We start from the raw sequence: 20,086 nt of genomic DNA on the forward strand, positions 1-20,086 counted from the left end.
TTTTTCTTTTGAATGGTTTCGCCCAAATCTTGTTTCGTCTTCTTGTATATCTCTCCTTTGTGTAGTGCCCTTTAGCAACCAAATGTTCTATCTTCAGAACGACATCCTTAACATATTCAGCAATCTGAACACCTTCTAGACTACTATCTATTTGCTAACTCCTAAAGCTTTAGCTTTGGTTAGCCATTAGATCCTTAACCTCAAGGTTTTTCATATTTGTTTGTCATCAACAAGCTTATACAATGTAGGGTTGTAACCTAGCAATTTCCCTCTATATACTAAAGAATCTAGTAAGTGGTAACACCATGACCGAAACTCAACTTGTTTTCGAAGTAGGTTACATGCAGATTCCCCATTTCAATAGTTTATATAATTAGGTGCCAAAGCTAAACTAGAACACTATTTCTAACCTTAATTACCAGTGTAAAAGTAAACATTATCTTCAGCTGAAATAAACCAGGCATTGTTTTGCACTAGAACCATACAAATAGGCAAAGAATGAAGGAATTAAGAAACTAAAGTGATAAGCAAGAGAATTTGTAATCCAAGACGAATATGTTAATAAGCAAGACCATCACATAACATACAGATTACTCAACTTCGGATTAAATATACTGTTACACTTGAAGAAAAGTATAAGTAAAGAACCTGGAACAGGCATCCATTAGAGGTTAGCCACCTGCGGAGGTGGAATCACGTAATCAACAACCAGAACGCTCTCTATTGAATCCCTGACTTTCTCTTTCTGCGACTTCACAAGCTCAGCATTTGAATCCAACGCCTCCAAATCAGCAGCCCCAGGCAAAACAGCGATTGAAGCGATTGTATATCCTTTCGCCCTGTCATGAGAGAAATTCTCACCCAAACTTAGCTGTTCGATCGATTGAAACTGGTCTTTAATTCCTCCAATCACTTCCAAAACCCTAGCTTTCTCATTTTCCCCTAAATTCTCCTTTAACTTCAAAAATGAAACTCTCATCGCCGACCCTGGCTTCGGCGAGACACTTGCGTCATTAGATATCCAATCAACGGCCATGATGTCGTCAATGATCGGTTTTATATTCTCCGTGACCACGCGAACGTGCTCAGGATGAGCGGCGTACTCCCGGAGATCCTCCTTTGACCTGTAACGGCTGTGAAGCATGTGAGTGAAGGTAAGCGAAGAAGACCGAGACCGGAGGAGTTGTCCGGCGGAGAGGTGGACGGTGAGGTCGAGTGATGTTAAGCCGTTGAGTCCACTGAGCATAGCCGCGACTTTGCTAGAATCGACATCGGGTTTCACTTTGAAGAGGACCACGTGTTCGACGATCTGGTGTTGTGCCGACATTTTGATCGGTGTTTGGTAGTTGCGGCGGAGGACGAGAGAGTTGAGCCGGCGGAAGAGGGGTTGTGGAGTTGTAATTGCGAATGATGGCAGGAATCGGGTGCGTGCTGGAGCACACAGCATTGTTGAGGACATAACAGAATTTGGGAAGGATATCACTTGTGATAATAATGATGGTTTTGATAATGACACTGTCGATGGGCCATCGCATGGCCCAATAAAGTTGTTCTGTTTTTGAAACTTGAAAGCTGAAACCCAATAAAAATATGATACATAAAAGGGCTCCGAAAAAGATCCATGTTTTGGATACGAAACATTTAGATCACATACATAATTTTTTTTTTTATTGTTATATTTTATTTAAGTTAGCATTGGTCACTGAATTTGTTTAATTTTTATCATCTTAATTATTCTAATCGTATCAGTAATAGCCGGTGTATAATATTATCAAGGTTATAATTAATCATTGAACTTTTCTTGTTAATTTACTTTAGTTATTATACTTTGTGTTAAGCTACCATTGGTTACCGAACGTTTTTATTTTTTTTCATTTTAGTCGCTCTATTTTTTATTATCATTTATAAAAAAATTTAAAAAAACTATAATTTTTTTTTTATTTCTCCACAACTAAACTTTTTATATCAATTATTTTAGAGTAAATGATATGAATAATCATTGTGATTTAGGGTAGCATGCATGTTTAATGTTTTTAATTGCTTCAAACAAAACATAGTCTTGTGATTCAAACTATTGGAAGAAGTAGAGTTATTAGTGTTTTCAATTAATTCATATGTACCAAAATATTTTCTGCTTTGGGTCACTTGATACAGAGACTTTCTATGATGTCACCTAACGTAAAACTAGTTATCGATGATGATTTGGTGTGTTTCTACCAGTGACAAGAGCCATGGAATGGATAATGGTAAAATAGTCTTTTCTTTTTCTCTTTAAAGTCATTAAGAGTGTTCGAGTTAAAAAAGTTAAAGACTAAATGTGCACTCTACCTTAAATCATAAAGATTATTCATATAATTTACTATAAATAATTGATAGTAGTGGAGAAAAGAAAAAATAGTAGTTTTTTATATAAATGATAATAAACATTGTTTGATATTATAGACCTGCGATCCCCGATTATAGTGATCAAAATGAACAAAATAAACACGTTCAATCACCAACGATAGCTTAAACAAAATATAATGACCAAACTAAAACATTCATAAAAGTTTAATAACTAAAATGATCTAAACCCGCATTTTTAAAAGATCAGTTTATTGGTTCCATATATCTTATTTCACTAAACATCTCCAAATAAGAGGTTATTTTATTGAATGGGAGGTTATTTTATTGTTTCTTACACTTTGATAAGTCTATTAAAAGTAACCCTTTGAAAATAGTTATATTCGGTATGTATTTTTTCAACTATTTGTTTTTTTCCACAATCACTTATTCTTCGGTTTTATAGGAGTAAATTATAGAAATGGTTGTGCTTTGATCCAACTTTGTTCATTACAAGACTCGATCTTGTAAATATGTCACCTAGACAAGAGTTGTTATGTTTTTTTTTCTAATTTATTTTATCAATAGAATATTTGCATGTGGCTATGGTCTGGAGCTCAAAGTAAAGTTGTGTTTCAACATGTTCATGCATTTTCTAGCATTTGACTGCGTACCATTGAAGGCTTTAGCCGCACACTTGAACGATAACCCAGAAGTCAAGGGAATATCCAACAGTAGTGATTAATATTAACATAATAGAAGTAAGTGGTTTGATCAAGTATCGAATTCTAAAGAAAAATCATTATTGATAATCCAAGACCATACATATTAATAGACATAACTGCCTATTTATTTGCTGAATAGACAAATTCATGGAAAAAGTATTTGAATAATTTTCAGATGTCATGTATATTCTTTACGTATGATGCAAAACATTTTTGGGATTCGTTGAAGGAAAATGTGTAATGAATTCTTACATGTATTTAGGGGGTTCATTTAATTCATTATGAAGTCAAAAGTGAAGGTCTTAAAAACTTCATAGAATTCATGATCGGCCATTCCATTTGTGCTTTCAGCAAGTAGGTGACACGGATCTATTTCTATGCTTCAATCGGATACCAATTACTTGGATGCGTTTGAAGCCTCGAGATGACTTGCAGAAAAAAAAGTTTTCTAGGTTTGTCTTCTGTCTCCATAACAAATGGTCCATTTATTGATGGGCGAACGACGGGGATTGAACCCGCGCGTGGTGGATTCACAATCCACTGCCTTGATCCAGTTGGCTACATCCGCCCCTACCCCCGCACAGGTTTTAGTCTCTATCTATAATCAAATCCTTTCTGAACTCCCCTATGACCGCTATCAAAGTGAAGCTTTTTCCTAGACTATAATTGCAAGTCTATTGTTCTCTTTCCAAATTAGGTGAAACAAACAAAGAGGTTGGGCTGTTCACTTCATTGATTTGACTAAACTTTACTTAAGATTAAAGAGAGGGGTCGGGCAGGCAGTAAAGGCTCATTTAGTAGACAGTGAGTGAGCAGCAAGCACCTACTCCTATCAAAATGAAAAGCAGCAAGCTGAACTTGAATTGAAGAAGCGAGCCTCTATCAGAGAAAGGAAAGTCGTTGCGTGTTTTGGCATCTCAAATTAAATATTAGTATTATGAAAAGTATTTTTTTATGGAGTGAATGTTGATTATGATGAAGTGGAACGAATGACAATATTTATTGGTTGTAAAGCGACTAAGGTAGTGCTTGTTTTTTGTCTGTCGATCTACGTGGCCTCTTCTGTCTGCGCCGCGCAGACATTAGCCTTCGCAAACTGTTTGTTTTTTTGAAGACTGCATACCTAAAAATGTTTGCACGCCCTCTTCTTGGCGCAGATGTGGACTAGAGTCTTATATATTTTTAGACATCTTCTAGCCTAAAAAACATATATATCTTTATTTTTCTTTAAGTTTTTTTTTTAATTTAAAGTTTTTCTAACTTTATTAATGATAAACAATTTGAAAAAAAAAATTACAAAACTTTAAAAAAAAAAAAACGTTCGACGATACAAACATGATATTTTTGACAAATTTATAAATAAAGATTTATTACAATAATCGTCTTTGAAGTTGTTTATATAAATATGAAAAAAAATCATAGTATATTCTTATATTTTTTTTGCCAAATTTTGTAAAATATTATTTAATACAGTATCGTCAATTTCTCGAGAAAATATTTATGGTACGTTTTTAATGGATTTAATTGAAAAAATCGAAGTTTATTTCCATCCATTTATGTATCAAATTCTTTGATCACTAATTATAATGTTTAGTTATAACTTTGCAACCAAAGTTGCTGGTTTCTATCAAATATATACGTTAATTCATATCATTTTTATTTTTATTTTTATTATTTATACAATAATACATAAAAGTTGATCCAGATTCGTTAATTATTTATAACAAAGTCATAAAAATATTAAAAAATCACTTTGAAGTTTAAAAAAAATCAGTTTATTTAGATTTCAGTTTATTTTAGTAGCCCGCAGATGTTAAAAAAACAAACAATCTTCTTTTTTTAGACTGCAAACGTTTGGTCCACCTCTTCTACTGCACAGGCCTACAGATGTGGTCCGCAGACTACAGATATTTTACCTCAGAAAAAACAAACAACACCTAAGTTTTCTTGTATTTATTTTTGCCTTCCTATTGATAGTAAAACAAGTCAAACGACCAATAATGAAAGTTGAAATTAGAGATATGTATATATGTGGTGAGAAATGTGGTCAATGGGATGAATAAGGATTTTTGGAATGATAAATTGCATTGGAATCATACAAATAGGCAAAAGAATGAAACAATCGTTAAATCAAGAAAAAAAATCACAGGTCTTATCTTACCAAGAGTTTTATATACATTGATAACACAAGAGCATCACATACACAAAGGATTAAACATAATGCAACACATACTCGAAGAAAAGTAAAGAACCTGGAACAGGCATCCATTAGAGGTTAGCCACCTGCGGATGTGGAATCAGATAATCAACAACCACCACGCTCTCTATGGAATCACCGACTTTCTCCTTCTGCGAGTTCGCAATCTCCGAATTTGAATCCAAAGCTTCCAAATCAGCCTGCCTAGGCAAAACAGTGATTAAAGCGATCGTAAACCCTTTCGCCCTTTCATGAGAGAAATTCTTACCCAAACTTAACTGTTCAATCGCTTGAAACTGATCTTTAATTCCTCCAATCACTTCCAAAACCCTAGCTTTCTCGTTTTCCCCTAAATTCTCCTTCAACTTTAGAAATGTAACTCTCATCGCCGACCCTGGCTTCGGTGAGACACTAGCACAATTAGACATCCAATCAATGGGCATGACGTCATCAATGATCGGTTTATTCTCATTGACAACGTGAACGTGTTCAGGATGCACCGCATACTCCCGGAGATCCTCCTTTGATCTGTATCGACTGTGAAGCATGTGAGTGAAGGTAAGTGACGATGACCGAGAGTGAAGGAGTTGTGCAAAGGAGAGGTGGAGGGTGAGGTTGAGTGATGTTAAGCCGTTGAGTCTACTCACCATAGCTGCAAGTTTGCTAGAGTCGGCATCTAGTTTTACTTTGAAGAGGACCACGTGTTCAACGATCTGCGGTTGTTCCGAGATGCTGATGTGATCAGTTTTTAGGGGTTACGACAGAGGATGAGAGACTTCCGGTGGAAGAAAGTTGAGGAATTGAAATTGAAAATGATGGTAGAAATCGGGTGCGTGATAGAGCACTTTTATGGACATAATTGAAACTGGTGAAGAGAATCATGTGAATTGTTAATTGTTATGGAGTGAAGGAGTTGTGCAAAGGAGAGGTGGAGGGTGAGGTTGAGTGATGTTAAGCCGTTGAGTCCACTCACCATAGCTGCAAGTTTGCAAGAGTCGGCATCTAGTTTTACTTTGAAGAGGACCACGTGTTCAACGATCTGCGGTTGTTCCGAGATGCTGATGTGATCAGTTTTTAGGGGTTACGATGGAGGATGAGAAACTTCCGGCGGAAGAAAGTTGAGGAATTGAAATTGAAAATGATGGTAGAAATCGGGTGCGTGATAGAGCACTCAACATTTTTATGGACATAATTGAAACTGGTGAAGAGAATCATGTGAATTGTTAATTGTTATGGACTCATGGTAGCATAAAACATGACATTATCAATGGGCAAATATTGCTTGCCCGGTAAAGTTCTTTAGTTTGGAAGCCCAATAAGCCCAAAATATCCATTGTGAGATTTTCTATATGAAACATATAGAAAAGATGAGGTTGCATTTACACAAGATTTAGTTAGAGATGCAATGATTAAAATTATGACAAATATACGCAAAATTATGAAAAATATACGTATTGTTTACAATAATATAATTAAATCATTAAATATTAAAAATTACTATATCTTTATAAATTAATTTAGAGTTATTAAATTTTTATAGTAATATATTACAACACGCTTCAAATTATTTAAATACTAGTTGTGAAACCCGTATATTATACGGGTTAATTAAAACATAATGTTAAACAGGAGCGATTAAATGAAGAGTTTATTTGAATTTGAAATATGAAATAAGTGAAAATTATGAAAAAAACAAACATGCAAAAAATAAATTAATTAAAATTATGTGTTTAATTGTTAGACCCGTGTACTAAACGATTTATTATAATAAAATGTTAAATACATTTGTTTAAAGTGTAAATTTATTTGAAATTGAAATTGAAATTGAAATTTCAAATTTGAAATTTGAAATTTGAAATTAATAGTTATTATAGTAGGTTTAATTTATGGAAATAAATTAATGATATAGTGGAAATGAATAATGAAGTAATTGACAAGTGGAAAAAAAATATATTTCAAAATTATGACAAAATGACAAATAGTCAAATAAATGAGAGAATGACAAGTAGCAATAACATTTTCATTTATTAGGGTAGATATGAATATTAAAACCAATTTCTAAATATTTTAAATATATGAATATTAAAACTACATCAATTTAATAGACGAGAGTTCCATATGAAAATAAAAGTTGATCTATTTCTTTGATTTTTAGTAATTTTTATCCATTAAAAGTTAATTAATTTAGATAGACATTTTTTTTGGTAATCATATAGTTGAATGGGATCTATGTGTAGGTTGTACGTGGATTTGAATTTTCGATTTAGTTGTAATGTTAAACATTATATTTAAAAGTTTGTTGTTTTTAAATTATTAAGAAACTACTTCTTTTGAAAAATTCCATTATTATAAAAAAATAGTTTTTGATCAATATATTTTTGTTAATGTGACATTTAAATTTTAGTTTTGTATTTAAATATTAATCAATATAATAATTATAATTAACATCACATGTCAATGAATCAATTAATCATCAATAATTAAAAAAATATTTATCTTTTAATTTGTAGTGGGGATGAGCATGAGACAGAACCATACCAAATTAACATTGTTGGTACTGGTACCGACACGTGAGGGTAAATTGGCATTTTCATTTGCTCTTCTCTCCTCTATTAGAGGACTTCCCCCATCCCCATATTAACCCTATTTCATTCAATTACTTTGTATTTTCTCTCGTCTCCGACACTCTCCTCTCACATCAAAAGGAATCACTAATTCATATGATATCCTTATCTAATATATGTATTCCACTAAATTATTTTGTTAGTTTCGTTAAGGTGATCGCACAAAAAAAAAAGTTTAAACAACGATTAAATTCCATTAATTCATAAAAAAAGGGTTAAGCTTTTACACCAAAATAACAACATCACTAGCTTTTACACCAAAAATATTAAACCTTTACCAAAAGAACACGATCAAAATTTTAAATTTAACAAGAAAATTAAAATTTGCAATCTTGAGGCTTCACCCCTATCAAACCCTATCAAGAAGTGTCATTCGATCAGTTAATCATTATTGAATGACATGCAACGGATTGTTGAGCTCCAAATTGAGCTCTTCATCTTTACATTGAGACCCGAAGAGTAAAGTTTATGTAGTAATCCCTAATAGGGTAGGGGAAGCCTATAAACTTATCCAAAATAACACCTTTCTCTATAAATCTTAACTTTATCTCATGGAACATCCTTAAAACCCTTTTTGGTTTTCGCATGCCCTTCTATATATCATGATCAATTTCAGAGATTAGTTATGACTGGAATCAAATGTTTGGCATTATTTTTTATGGTGGGTTTGTCTTAGAAACTAGGTTTTATTTGTAACTAGGAAATACAATTAAGTTTTCGGTGTGACTGCTTATATAGGTAATGCCTATTAATTGGTATTATAAATGAAAAGACGTTTAAATTGTAATCAATGTCTTAACATTTAATTTCTCAAATAGTAATCATGAAACCATGTATAAACCCTTGTAAAGTTACATCTTATCTTACATACTTATAAAGCTTGCATTTTCCCTTGATTGTCATGCATTTGAAACCCCCCACAATAATTTGCTGAAACCTCGTGCATTTGAAACCTCCAAACATTTTCACCTTCTTAATAATTAATCACACATAATCAATGGTAATTCATATGAGATAATAATTTGCTAAAACCTCATGCATTTGTATGGTATTAGAACATGTTTGAGTTTTTGGATTTTAGACTTTAGTAAATGGGTAATCCGTTTGATACATTGGATTTGAAGCTATCTTATTCGAATTACCCAAAACAAGAGATAAATTAATAATATATGCTCATGCATGTTTTGTACAAGCCCCAATCAAAATACAATATATCATGATCATACAATTAAGTGTCTTTTATTCCATTTTTGGCTTTATAACAAAAGTTTTTTTACATGGAGAAGAAAGAAAACTTGAAGATGAATATTTAGGTTGGATGTTTATATAAGAGTTGTTTTAAATATATAATATAGATATAAATACACAAATGTGTGTCAAATACAACCCATCACAAATTTAATGTTATAAACTATAATATAACTCAAAGTGGTTTTCCAAATATAATGTTTATACTATAATATAATATATTAGAAGAATACCATATAGTAGACGAATCTCACATGTTGTGTAGAAATTTAGTTGCATAGATAATATATTATAATTATATTTCATTTAAAATCAGTAAGGGTCATTTGGTTATTACATTGTTGTATTAGGCACTATAGTCTCATATATTTTGAATGACTCTTACAAAAATGATGTTGTAATTTGAATATATCGTAATATCTTATGATGTTTATTGAATGATATTATCTTCGATTGAGCACTTTTTAATTGGAATCAACTTTATTATAGTTAAAAAATTTGGCTCCGTTTGTTCTTTTCATTAGTTCTAGAATATGATTTTTTATATTAACTTAAAATATGTCACTATCTTAAAATAGATTGAGAATGAAAATTTTTATATTTACTTAAAATATGGTACCATTTTCTATTCAATAGTAAAATTAACAAAAGTCGTTAAATGTGTATTTTTATGAGGTTCAACATAAATAGAGGACCACAAATGAGAATCCATATCTAATCAATCATCAACTAATTACATTAGATACTAATGTGTACATAAAAATTACATTTAAAATTTTAAACTAATAGTAAAAAAATTTCATTATTTATATGATAAAAATCTATAAATCAAAAAATATACATGCTATTTAATCGCATACAAGTTTTATGTATGACTTATTCACAATACATTAAACCATATATAACCATATTAAACTACATAATTATCTCATTGCGCAACGCGCGGACACACTACAAGATAAATACCCTTTAATGACGCGCGAACAATGACACTCACTGATTTACGATACACATTTTGATGTGTTCTTAAAAATAATGTCAGCCTTCCAAAATTTGAAGGATAGAAGACACGCATTTGTGCGTGCCCTAAAATTATTGTCCCACAGAAAAAATTTACAAACACGAAGGGCACCTAAATTAAATGGGCGTCGTCTACAAATGTCGCTTTATATTTTTTTCATTTAAATGCGCGTTTTTAAAGAGGGATCCTCTAAAATTAGAAAATTCTAAAATTTTGAAGTAATCTCCCTTATTTCTCATAAAATCGTACAAAGAGCCATTTTCTCCCTCCTCCTTCAATCTAACCCTAGACACAACCACCGTCAATTCGCAATGATGTCTTCCTTCTTCCTTGCTCCAGATTTGTGACCTTCTTTGAAGCTATCTTATCCTCCCCCACCTGGTACTACCATACTCGAAATCGATGAAACCCTACCGGCCCTTCATCATCAACAATCAACGCCTCCATCAACCAGCTAGGGCTTTTATGGGAGAACTCCACAAAATTAATCAAGTTTCATCATCGCAGTGTCGGCGACTCCTTACGCTCACACACGCCTATGCCGACGACTGCGACTTCTTACACTCACGATGTTGGCGATTGGGGTTCTAAGTCCTGGATCCACCTTTTGTCTCCTATCCGTAAGTCGTTTTCTCCTCCGTTACTTCTTTCGAATAAATTGGTCTTCTTGTTGATTTGATTTAGATCAATCCGATTTATAATACTTGAGTTAATCTGATTTGATTTGCAAATGAATGTAACTAGATATGCAATTTGTGCTTTCTACCTGAATAATTTGAAGTTTGCTTGCCTGCATTTTGCTCGTTGGTTGTTTCTAATTGCTTCTGCGATTATAAGCTTGTCAATTTGAGATCATCTTAGTTTTTGTTCATCTATACAATCAAGTTTTTGAGTGAGAAACATAAATGAATTCTATACAGATCATAACAATAAGCAAGTAATTCACTCTTGAATCGCTGATATTTCAGATCACAAAGAACCAAATCTAGGTCACCTCAGTAGAAAATCTCTTCAAGTGAAATAAAAACTTTATGCATTTATCATTTATGACTGTCGGCTAATTATTCTTACCAGTAACATTACTTACTTCTAGATCCGTTTGTTTATATTGTAGCTATATGTGATATTTTCAGCCCACTGTGCTTAAAGCCCTCAATTTCGTATCTGATTGGCTTGGGCAATGGCTAAGGGCATCATTCCTGAGGTGCATTCTCTCTCTCTCTCTCTGGAAAACCATAATCACCCTTCTGGTTTTCTGAACCAAGTTCATCCGCTCTTGCCTCCGGTCCTATCTTTGGTAATGTAAGTATCTGCACGCATGATCACATCTAATGGCCGGAGTTGGTGAAATAACGGCGGCAACTGAAGTGGGTTCTCATGGTGGAGGTTCAGGATGTTCAAAGTTTTTGCCTTAGGAAAACCCATGAGTTTGTCCTTTCTTTTGATATAACAAATCTTTATATAAATCAAGAATCTTGATTCTTGATTCTAGGTGACATTTAGTGCCACATCACTTGCACCAGAGGTTCAAGATGTTATCCCTTCCGGACTTGTCAGAGAGACTCCATATCTGACTCATTCGATTTTCAACACGCATGATACTTTTTTTCAAAACCTAGTCACTTTTTTAACATGTAAAAGGCTTTTCCTGCTTCTTTATTTATTTATTTTAGTTATCATACGGAGCATGAGCTACTAAGATACATTAGTAAGCTGCAGTCAAAGGATCTGTCATTATGCCACAGTATGATTCCTTTGGGATCTTGCACCATGAAGCTTAATGCAACTACAGAGATGATGCCTGTGACATGGCATCCTTTGCAGATATGCATCCTTTTGCTCCTACCCAACAGGCATAGGGGTATCATGTAATCAAATCTTTCTAATTTTGACTTACAATTCCAAATTATATTTCTGTTGACTTTTTTTTAACCTGAGAGCAACATAAAAAAATATCTTGTAGGAAGTGTTCAAGAATTTGGGGGACATTCTGTGTACCATAACCGGATTTGACTCTTTCTCTTTGCAACCAAATGTTGGAGCTGCTGGAGAATATGAATGCACAGGTACATAAACATTACACTTCCTGTGTCGTTTTAATGGAGGTAACAAAATTGAAACATCATATAAAAATTATTTGGTTTCTATTTTTTACAGTTTGGATTAACAAGTCCATGGTGGATTGGGGTTGATGTTTGTCATCTAAACCTTCACAAGACATTTTGCATTCCACACGGTGGTGGTGGGCCCGAAATGGGCCCCATTGGTGTGAAGAAACACTTGGCGCCCTACTTGCCTTCACACCCTGTGGTAAGACAAACAATAATTTTTTTAGTTTGATGTTTATGTGTAATTAGAGTAATATGTTGTTAAGTTTATATAATTTAATTTGTAAATCTTGATTTAAAGGTTGCCACTAGAGGCATACCAGCCCCTGAGCAGAGTAAGCCACTTGGCACGGTTTCAGCAGCACCTTGGGGTTCAACACTTATCTTGCCTATATCATATACATACGTACATTGCCATGATGGGATCTCAAGGACTTACAGATGCATACAATATAGCTATCTTGAATGCAAACTATATGGCAACACGTCTTGATGTCTCAATTTCTTTCTTTCCCTATTCATTAAGAACAAATATATAATATTTTTTTAATTATTGTTATTATCAAGTTCTCAATTTTTTTTTCCTTTGGGATTAATTACATTGCAGAGTCACTATCTCATTCTTTTCCGTGGTGTGAGTGGAACAGTTGCCCATGAGTTCATCGTTGATTTGAGACCCTTGAAAGTAAGTTATAATATTATTTAGTCATATTTTTTGTTAAGTCAAAAAGAAATAGCAACTAACTTGAGTCATATTCATATTCAGACAAGTGCTAGAATAGAGCCAGAAGATGTTGCAAAACGTCTAATTGATTACCGGTTTTATGGTCTAACTATGTCATGTTCAATTCCAGGAACACTAATGCTTGAACCCACTGAAAGTGAAAGCAAGGTATTTTTTGAAAAAAAAAAAGTAAAGTTTCTTTAAAAGTTATAATGTTTTTTCCTCTCCTTTCATTTTATATAACATAACATGTGGAATTTTTGAGTTGTAGGCTGAGTTGGACAGGTTTTGTGATGCTTTGATCTCCATTAGACAAGAAATAGCAGAAATTGAGAAAGGAACAGTGGACATCAACAACAATGTCATCAAGGTAATTATAACAATAACTAAGTTCTGACTGTTTTGTATTATTTGTTCAAGAGTTATATTAGGGATAATGATGGAAATTAAAAAAATTGTAGGGAGCACCTCATCCACCACAACTACTCATGGCTGATAAGTGGACAAAACCATACTCCAGAGAATATGCAGCTTACCCTGCACCATGGCTTCGTACAACTAAGTTCTGGCCTACTACATGTTCGTCTCTCTCTCATGGATAAAATTTAATCTAAATAATTAAAAAGTTTTTTTTTGAATCCTGAATTGTTGATTGATGTGGTTAAAGATTGATTAACTATGGTTGGGTTAATTATGTGTGACAGGCCGTGTGGACAATGTGTATGGTGATCGGAACCCTTCAGCCACCGCATGAGTATGAAGAGAAAGCTGAAGCTACTGCTTAAGAAATAAGAAGATATACATGTGAATGATGTGGTGTGGTTTTCAGGTTCTTTTTCAGCTTTATACTTAAATCTTGTTCTTATATATACATGTTTCGTATTTGTAAGCCTTATATGGCTGCTGCTGGCTTTTATGGTATTATTCATGTAAAATCATGTTGACCAGTTGCTCTTAATTATACCAATTCCTTGTCATGATGATGTATAGATTTCACTTTTTGTGAAAGATCCCATCTTAACCTCTTTATCAAATTTAAACAATTTTAGCTATATTCAATGACTCAATCAAACACTCTTTCAACACCACTTTATCACAAAAATTAATACAATTTTTAGCTATTGAATGATTGAATCAAACAGTCTTTTAAAACGTTCAGTTCCTAACAACATTAATAAGTTTAATATTGACACTTGACAAAACAGTCTTACATTACCATTACAGGTAATCTTATTTCAAATAAAAATATGGATGGAAATTTAAAAAAAGAACTAGTTTCTTTTATTTGATTTGGATAATAACTTAACTAACTTTTGCGTGTCATCAGGCCCTAAAGCAACTACACCGATTGGATGCTGGAAACCCGGACTCTCACCGATGCTTGGTATCCCAACAAGCAAATTAATTAATCTGATAGTTGTATTTTTTATAAAAAAAAATTATTTCTCAATAAAAAATCATATATTATTCTTCTTACAGATAAGATTCTTCCATTAAATGGCATCAAGGCTAGCTCCTGTCACTGGTGGTGAAAAACGGATTTTCGGTGTCCTTGAAGCAGAGTGACCTACTATCAGGTTGTTAAATGGATTTTTTAATTACCTTTTAGAGCGTTAAATCTTTTTATTTTTTATGTATTGTGAAATGAATTATGGGTTTTCTCTTTTGTAGTTAGTTGCATGACAAATCTCGGACGGAGGCAAATATTGTTTTCCTCGAACAACATAAAGGTTATTTCTTACTTTACCATTTAATGTTATAAAGCAAAGTGCTGGAACACTTGAACCTGGAATTAAGAAGTTTATTTTATCATCAATGTCAGGAGATAACAGTCTTACTTTACCATTAATGTTATAAAGCAAACTAGTAAAAACTACAAGATAGGAAAGAAATGTTAAGAGAGTTGATTTAACATCAATAAACTTGATTCCTAATAAGAAATACAATACAGTTCATGAGAAGTAAAATGGAAGTCTGGATCATTTGATTCAAAGTTCATTGTTGTGAGTTAATGTACAAAAGAATTAGTAAAAATACAAAAATGTGGGCAAAATAGTCATTTTACGTGGATTTAATGGATATCTCAGTTGCAATTTAACATCATGTATGAGTTGGCAAGAACCTAATCATAGTAAATATGTGTGCATTAAGTAAGTGCTACAATAGTAACATTGTAATAAAAAGCTCAGATTCAAAATTAGAAGTTTAACAATCAAGATTTCAAGAACATAATGATGGAAGCTCACTAGTCTGCAACGAATAAATAGATAGGATGCCTAGAGATGAAAAGATCAGGTGAAAAGAATAGACAAACTAGCTAAATTGAAATTTACCACTATGCAAGAGTTGACAAGAACATAATCTGTGCATGAGGAATCTTTAGATTTACAATCAAAAGGTAAATAATCTAGATTTCAAGTATTCCAGCATCTTGATAATTATTACATTGTTATGATTCACATTTAACACTGTTTTCTAATATTGTTTTGGTTGAACATGTTATTCCTCAAATTTTAACAGATTCTTGAATTGTGACTCACCCCTGTAGCTTTCTGAATGCAGACTTATTTTGGTGCTGGATTAAGTGGAGTTCTAGCTTGGTGTGTGCGAGTAGGAAGGAACCAACCCAATCCCCCCGGAGTTCTGGCACCTTCCATCTTTACTTCCTATGTATCCAGGTTAATCTACTCGTATTAATTCATATCTCAAAGTGTGTATTCCAGTGTCTCAAAGTGTGTATTCCAGTATCAGGTATCATGATTTGTGTATTTACAAAATTTTGAAATAGGGTCTTGTTCAATGCTTTAGCTGTGTTTGCTCTAAGGGAGATCAACTTATCAAAAGTAAGTTATTTTTTTCACCCTTTTATTTAATATTTTTGTGACTGAATGAAAGTCTTAATGAAAGTAATTGACAACCCTTTTTCTGTAAATGATGTTGTGATTGTGGGAGAGGTGTTGTGTTTTTCTCTGTTGCTAGGTAACCTTCTCAACAACAACATTCTACTTAAGCAGGTGAGTAATCAAGATTAAGGGAGACTTGTAATCATGTTTGGCATTCCTTTCCAGTAAGAAACAGAGTTGTATGATTATTTGTTAGTTTTATAGGAATGTATAACCCATGTTAGCAATGTATTATTTTTGTTTAACATTTGAATGATTCTTTGTATGACATTATAATTTGTGCAATTTATTTTATTTTTTGAGTATGAAATTTTATTTTATATTATGCAATGGATTGTATTTTTTGTATATGGTATTTTATTTCTATTATGAGAAATTAAATGCAAATTTAATTTAAAAATTAATAAATATATAATTTTTTTTTAAACATTTAAATTTACTATACGCAAAAAATGTGTGTCATCTTAATTTATGACATGACCTTTCTTGACAGGGGCTTTCTTGATACGCATTGCGTGTCATTAACACGCGCGTCGTAAGGTCACGACACGTGAATGTGCGTCGTCTTCCTTTATGACAGGGCCTTCCTTGATACGCATTGCGTGTCGTAAACGTGCGTCGTAATTGCGCGTCGTTAATGAGCGTCGTAAATGCGCGTCGTCTCTCTTTATGACAGGGCCTTCCTTGACGCACATTTGCGCGTCGTCTGAGCCTTTTACGACGCGCAATGAGCGTCGTAAAAGGCTGTTTTTCTAGTAATGACATTCGCCTAGTTTCCCATATAGTAATCCCAAGAAATGGATGGATTTGACATTGTTGGCATGACATTGAAAAGACCCGTCCTTTATTTTCAAGATAGTAATAAATGTATAGAATTCGATTTGTATTGTTTAGTAATCATTTCAATGTGTATATATACTTGTATATGTTTGTTTAGTAATCGTGACAAAAGTTTATATATATTGTATTTATTAGAGTTGATTGCATATATCATGTATACATCTATTATGATCACAACAGAACAATACATGAAACATATTGCAACATATTCTGTTGAGCGGGTCAATAAATTTACAGGAATGAAATCAGATTTAAATGTTGAAAAGTTATGTTTAAATTATCATGAGGAAAGTAGGGTCAAACTATTGAAACTACATAGAGGGATACTAAAAGTAATGTAAATACTAAGGCACTGATGTATCTTCATGAGGAAACCGACTCTAATTTAAAGTTAAAGAATTCAATTGATACAGTTATGGAAAGTATAGAGAAGTAGAATACAGACTATGGACTTTTTATGGCAAAGCATGATCAGATCTAAAATTAGTTTAGGGTGTACGTAGTTTGATGATTATTTGGTTTCTTTTGATCTTATTGGATGTTTTTTCATTTGTAAGTGTTTCTTGTGGTTTAAAAAACAATGGTATTAAATTGAATTTTATTAACTGATGACATTTATGTTGGAAATGTTGCCCAAGGTGATTAACTAGTTGGTCATATTTCTAAATAATAATATGGCCCATTTGGTTTAGTCTCATGACACAAATAACATTAAGGAAACGAGGAAAATAAGTAGTTAAATGATTGAGGAATTAAGAAATTAATTAGAAATTATTTTGGTAATTAATTTAATAGGTTTAATTAATTAAATTAGTTGGATATTAATTAATCCAAGAGATTAATTGGAATATTTTGGAACTCTCCAAAGAGAGGAGATATGGACAAAATCTATAAGATTTTTTTAGAATTAAGCACGTTTTAGATAAGGTAAGGATATAATACCCTAAAGGATTTATCTGTTACCCATAAATAGGGAGCTAGGGATCAAACCCTATATTTTTTCCCTAAAAATTTCTGTTCTCCCTCTCTTCTGTAACATGCCAAAAATACTAGGGCTTTTTTTTTTTAATTTTTTAATAAAGTAAAATCCATTCATGTCATTCATCAAAGATCATTAGAGTATAAAGGGAAAATAACATAAAAGCTCTTAAGTTTTCATAAAAATGTCGGTTTTACCCTTTGACGTGTTTTATGTCCAGTAAAGCCCGAAGTTTTGTTTAATTTGTTCATTTTTATCCTTGTAGCCGGTTTCCAGGTAACCTACCAGTTACCTAGGTTACCTAATGCCAGTAAAGTCCTTGAATTTTCAAAAACGTACAGATTTACCCTTAAGTTTTTCAAAAATATTCGAATTTACCCTTACCTTGATTTTTACTTTGATTATTATTATTATTATTATTATTATTATTATTATTATTATTATTATTATTATTATTATTATTATTATTATTATTATTATTATTACTATTATTATTATTATTACATTTTTAAATGTATAAAAATATTTTTACTAATATAAATATATTTTAAAAATATATATAATTGTATTTAATATTTATATATACATTTGAAAGCCCATGTATTCCTATAGAAATGTATTTATATATTAAAAATGTATTTATTTGTATTTAGTAGGTATAACTATAAATATATATTTATTTTATATAAAAATATATTATATACATATAAATATAAAAATATGTATTTATATGGTTTATATTATATAAAAGATATAATTATATGTATTCGTACATATTACCAAGTATAAATAAGTATTTATTATCAAACATCATACTAAACAGATAAGCAAAATAAATATTTATTGATTAAAAATATAACGTAACAATTATACAACCCTCCTAATTAGAAAACCTCAATAAAACACTCGATTACAGATAAGATTTAATATAAAATTTGAAAAAAAACCTCTATTATTCAACTATATTAGGTTAAATAGTGAGTAGATAACAATAAACGATCAACAAATAACACTCGTAAATGAAAAATATACAGAATATAATTCAAAAAAACATCGACAAAAACACTTGATCACTGTAAAAATTAAGTATTATCAACTTAAAATAATTGATTAACTGTTTTTATCTCAAAAATTGATAACGAAATGTCAAATACGAGTGTAAACTTCATTTATGATTGTTGTAAGCTCACAAAAAGATCAGGAAATGCATCAATTTTTATATTGATCTGAAACATTTGTTTTTACAAAATCAGTCATTGACGACATTTTTTACTTTATCAAGTTTTTTTGTTCGATTCAACAATTATAGATGAAGATTTAGGGTTTTCAAATGTGTATAAATACCAAATACAAGTACATATATTTTTAAAAATATATTTATATTAGTAAAAATATTTTTATACATTTAAAAATGTGTGTATAAAATATTTTTATACATTTAAAAATGTATTAAAAATGTATAAAATATTTTTATACATTTAAAAATGTATGTATAAAATATTTTTATACAATTAAAAATTTAATAATAATAATAATAATAATAACAACAACAACAACAACAACAACAATCAATGTGTAAGGGTAAATTTGAACATTTTTGAAAAACTTAAGGGTAAATCCAAACATTTTTGAAAATTCAAGGGCTTTAATGGCATTAGGTAACCGGTAGGTTACCTGGAAACCGACTACAAGGGTAAAAATGAACAAATTAAACAAAACTTCGGGCTTTACTGGACATAAAATACGTCCAAGGGTAAAACCGACATTTTTGTGAAAACTTAAGGGCTTTTATGTCATTTTCCCGAGTATAAAATATATTCTTAAAACAAACATCAGAGTGCCATAAAACAGAAGTGTGGAATCTTAAGTGGATGCGATGAAATCATGTCGGCCCCTTTCCCTTGCTACCAGAAGTACCTGAAACATTTAAATTTGAAAACTTAAGCACAAAGTTTAGTGAGTTTTTCAAAATACCACATATCATACATAACAATACGACCTATTTCAGCCAACGGGTCTATTTCAACCCAAGTGAATGTTGTGGGTCAAATCATAGTCTTACACTCACTCCTGCGATGGTCAATTTCACCCAACAGGTCTATTTCAACCCAAGTGAATGCTGTGGAGCAAATTGTAGTCTTACAACTTCCCCTGCAATTTCCATGGGCTTAGCCATGGTCTTTCATGCAAACATAATAGCCAGGGTTAGAAAGACAACAAGTATAAACGAAATATAGTGTCCTACATAGTATAGCAAGAAGACTCACATTGCAAATCATAGGAGACTACATGACCGCTCGGCGGATGTAAGGCTGGGCACTACGCACCACCTAATTGTAATAAAAGGTCAAACCTCAGTCTACCATATAAAACTATCAATTGACCAAAAGTCAAT

The 20,086-nt window shown here is 31.9% G+C and overlaps 3 pseudogenes across 1 annotated transcript; 1 reads left to right on the forward strand and 2 right to left on the reverse strand.

Annotated features, from left to right (window-relative positions):
* Positions 1-536: 536 nt before the first annotated feature.
* On the reverse strand, positions 537-1,482 carry LOC145054627 (stress-response A/B barrel domain-containing protein UP3 pseudogene; annotated as a pseudogene).
* Positions 1,483-5,315: 3,833 nt separating this feature from the next.
* LOC145051710 (stress-response A/B barrel domain-containing protein UP3-like) lies at positions 5,316-6,434 on the reverse strand (annotated as a pseudogene).
* Positions 6,435-12,191: 5,757 nt separating this feature from the next.
* On the forward strand, positions 12,192-13,762 carry LOC145050624 (glycine dehydrogenase (decarboxylating) A, mitochondrial-like; annotated as a pseudogene). Its single transcript, XR_013683424.1, has 8 exons — positions 12,192-12,203; positions 12,295-12,447; positions 12,547-12,739; positions 12,853-12,930; positions 13,012-13,137; positions 13,241-13,339; positions 13,431-13,548; positions 13,674-13,762. The product of XR_013683424.1 is annotated as a glycine dehydrogenase (decarboxylating) A, mitochondrial-like (transcript).
* The last annotated feature ends 6,324 nt before the right edge of the window (positions 13,763-20,086 follow it).

Source organism: Lactuca serriola, chromosome 5 (genome assembly GCF_051521515.1).
Source record: "Lactuca serriola cultivar US96UC23 chromosome 5, Lser_US96UC23_V15, whole genome shotgun sequence".
Lineage (NCBI taxonomy): Eukaryota > Viridiplantae > Streptophyta > Magnoliopsida > Asterales > Asteraceae > Lactuca > Lactuca serriola.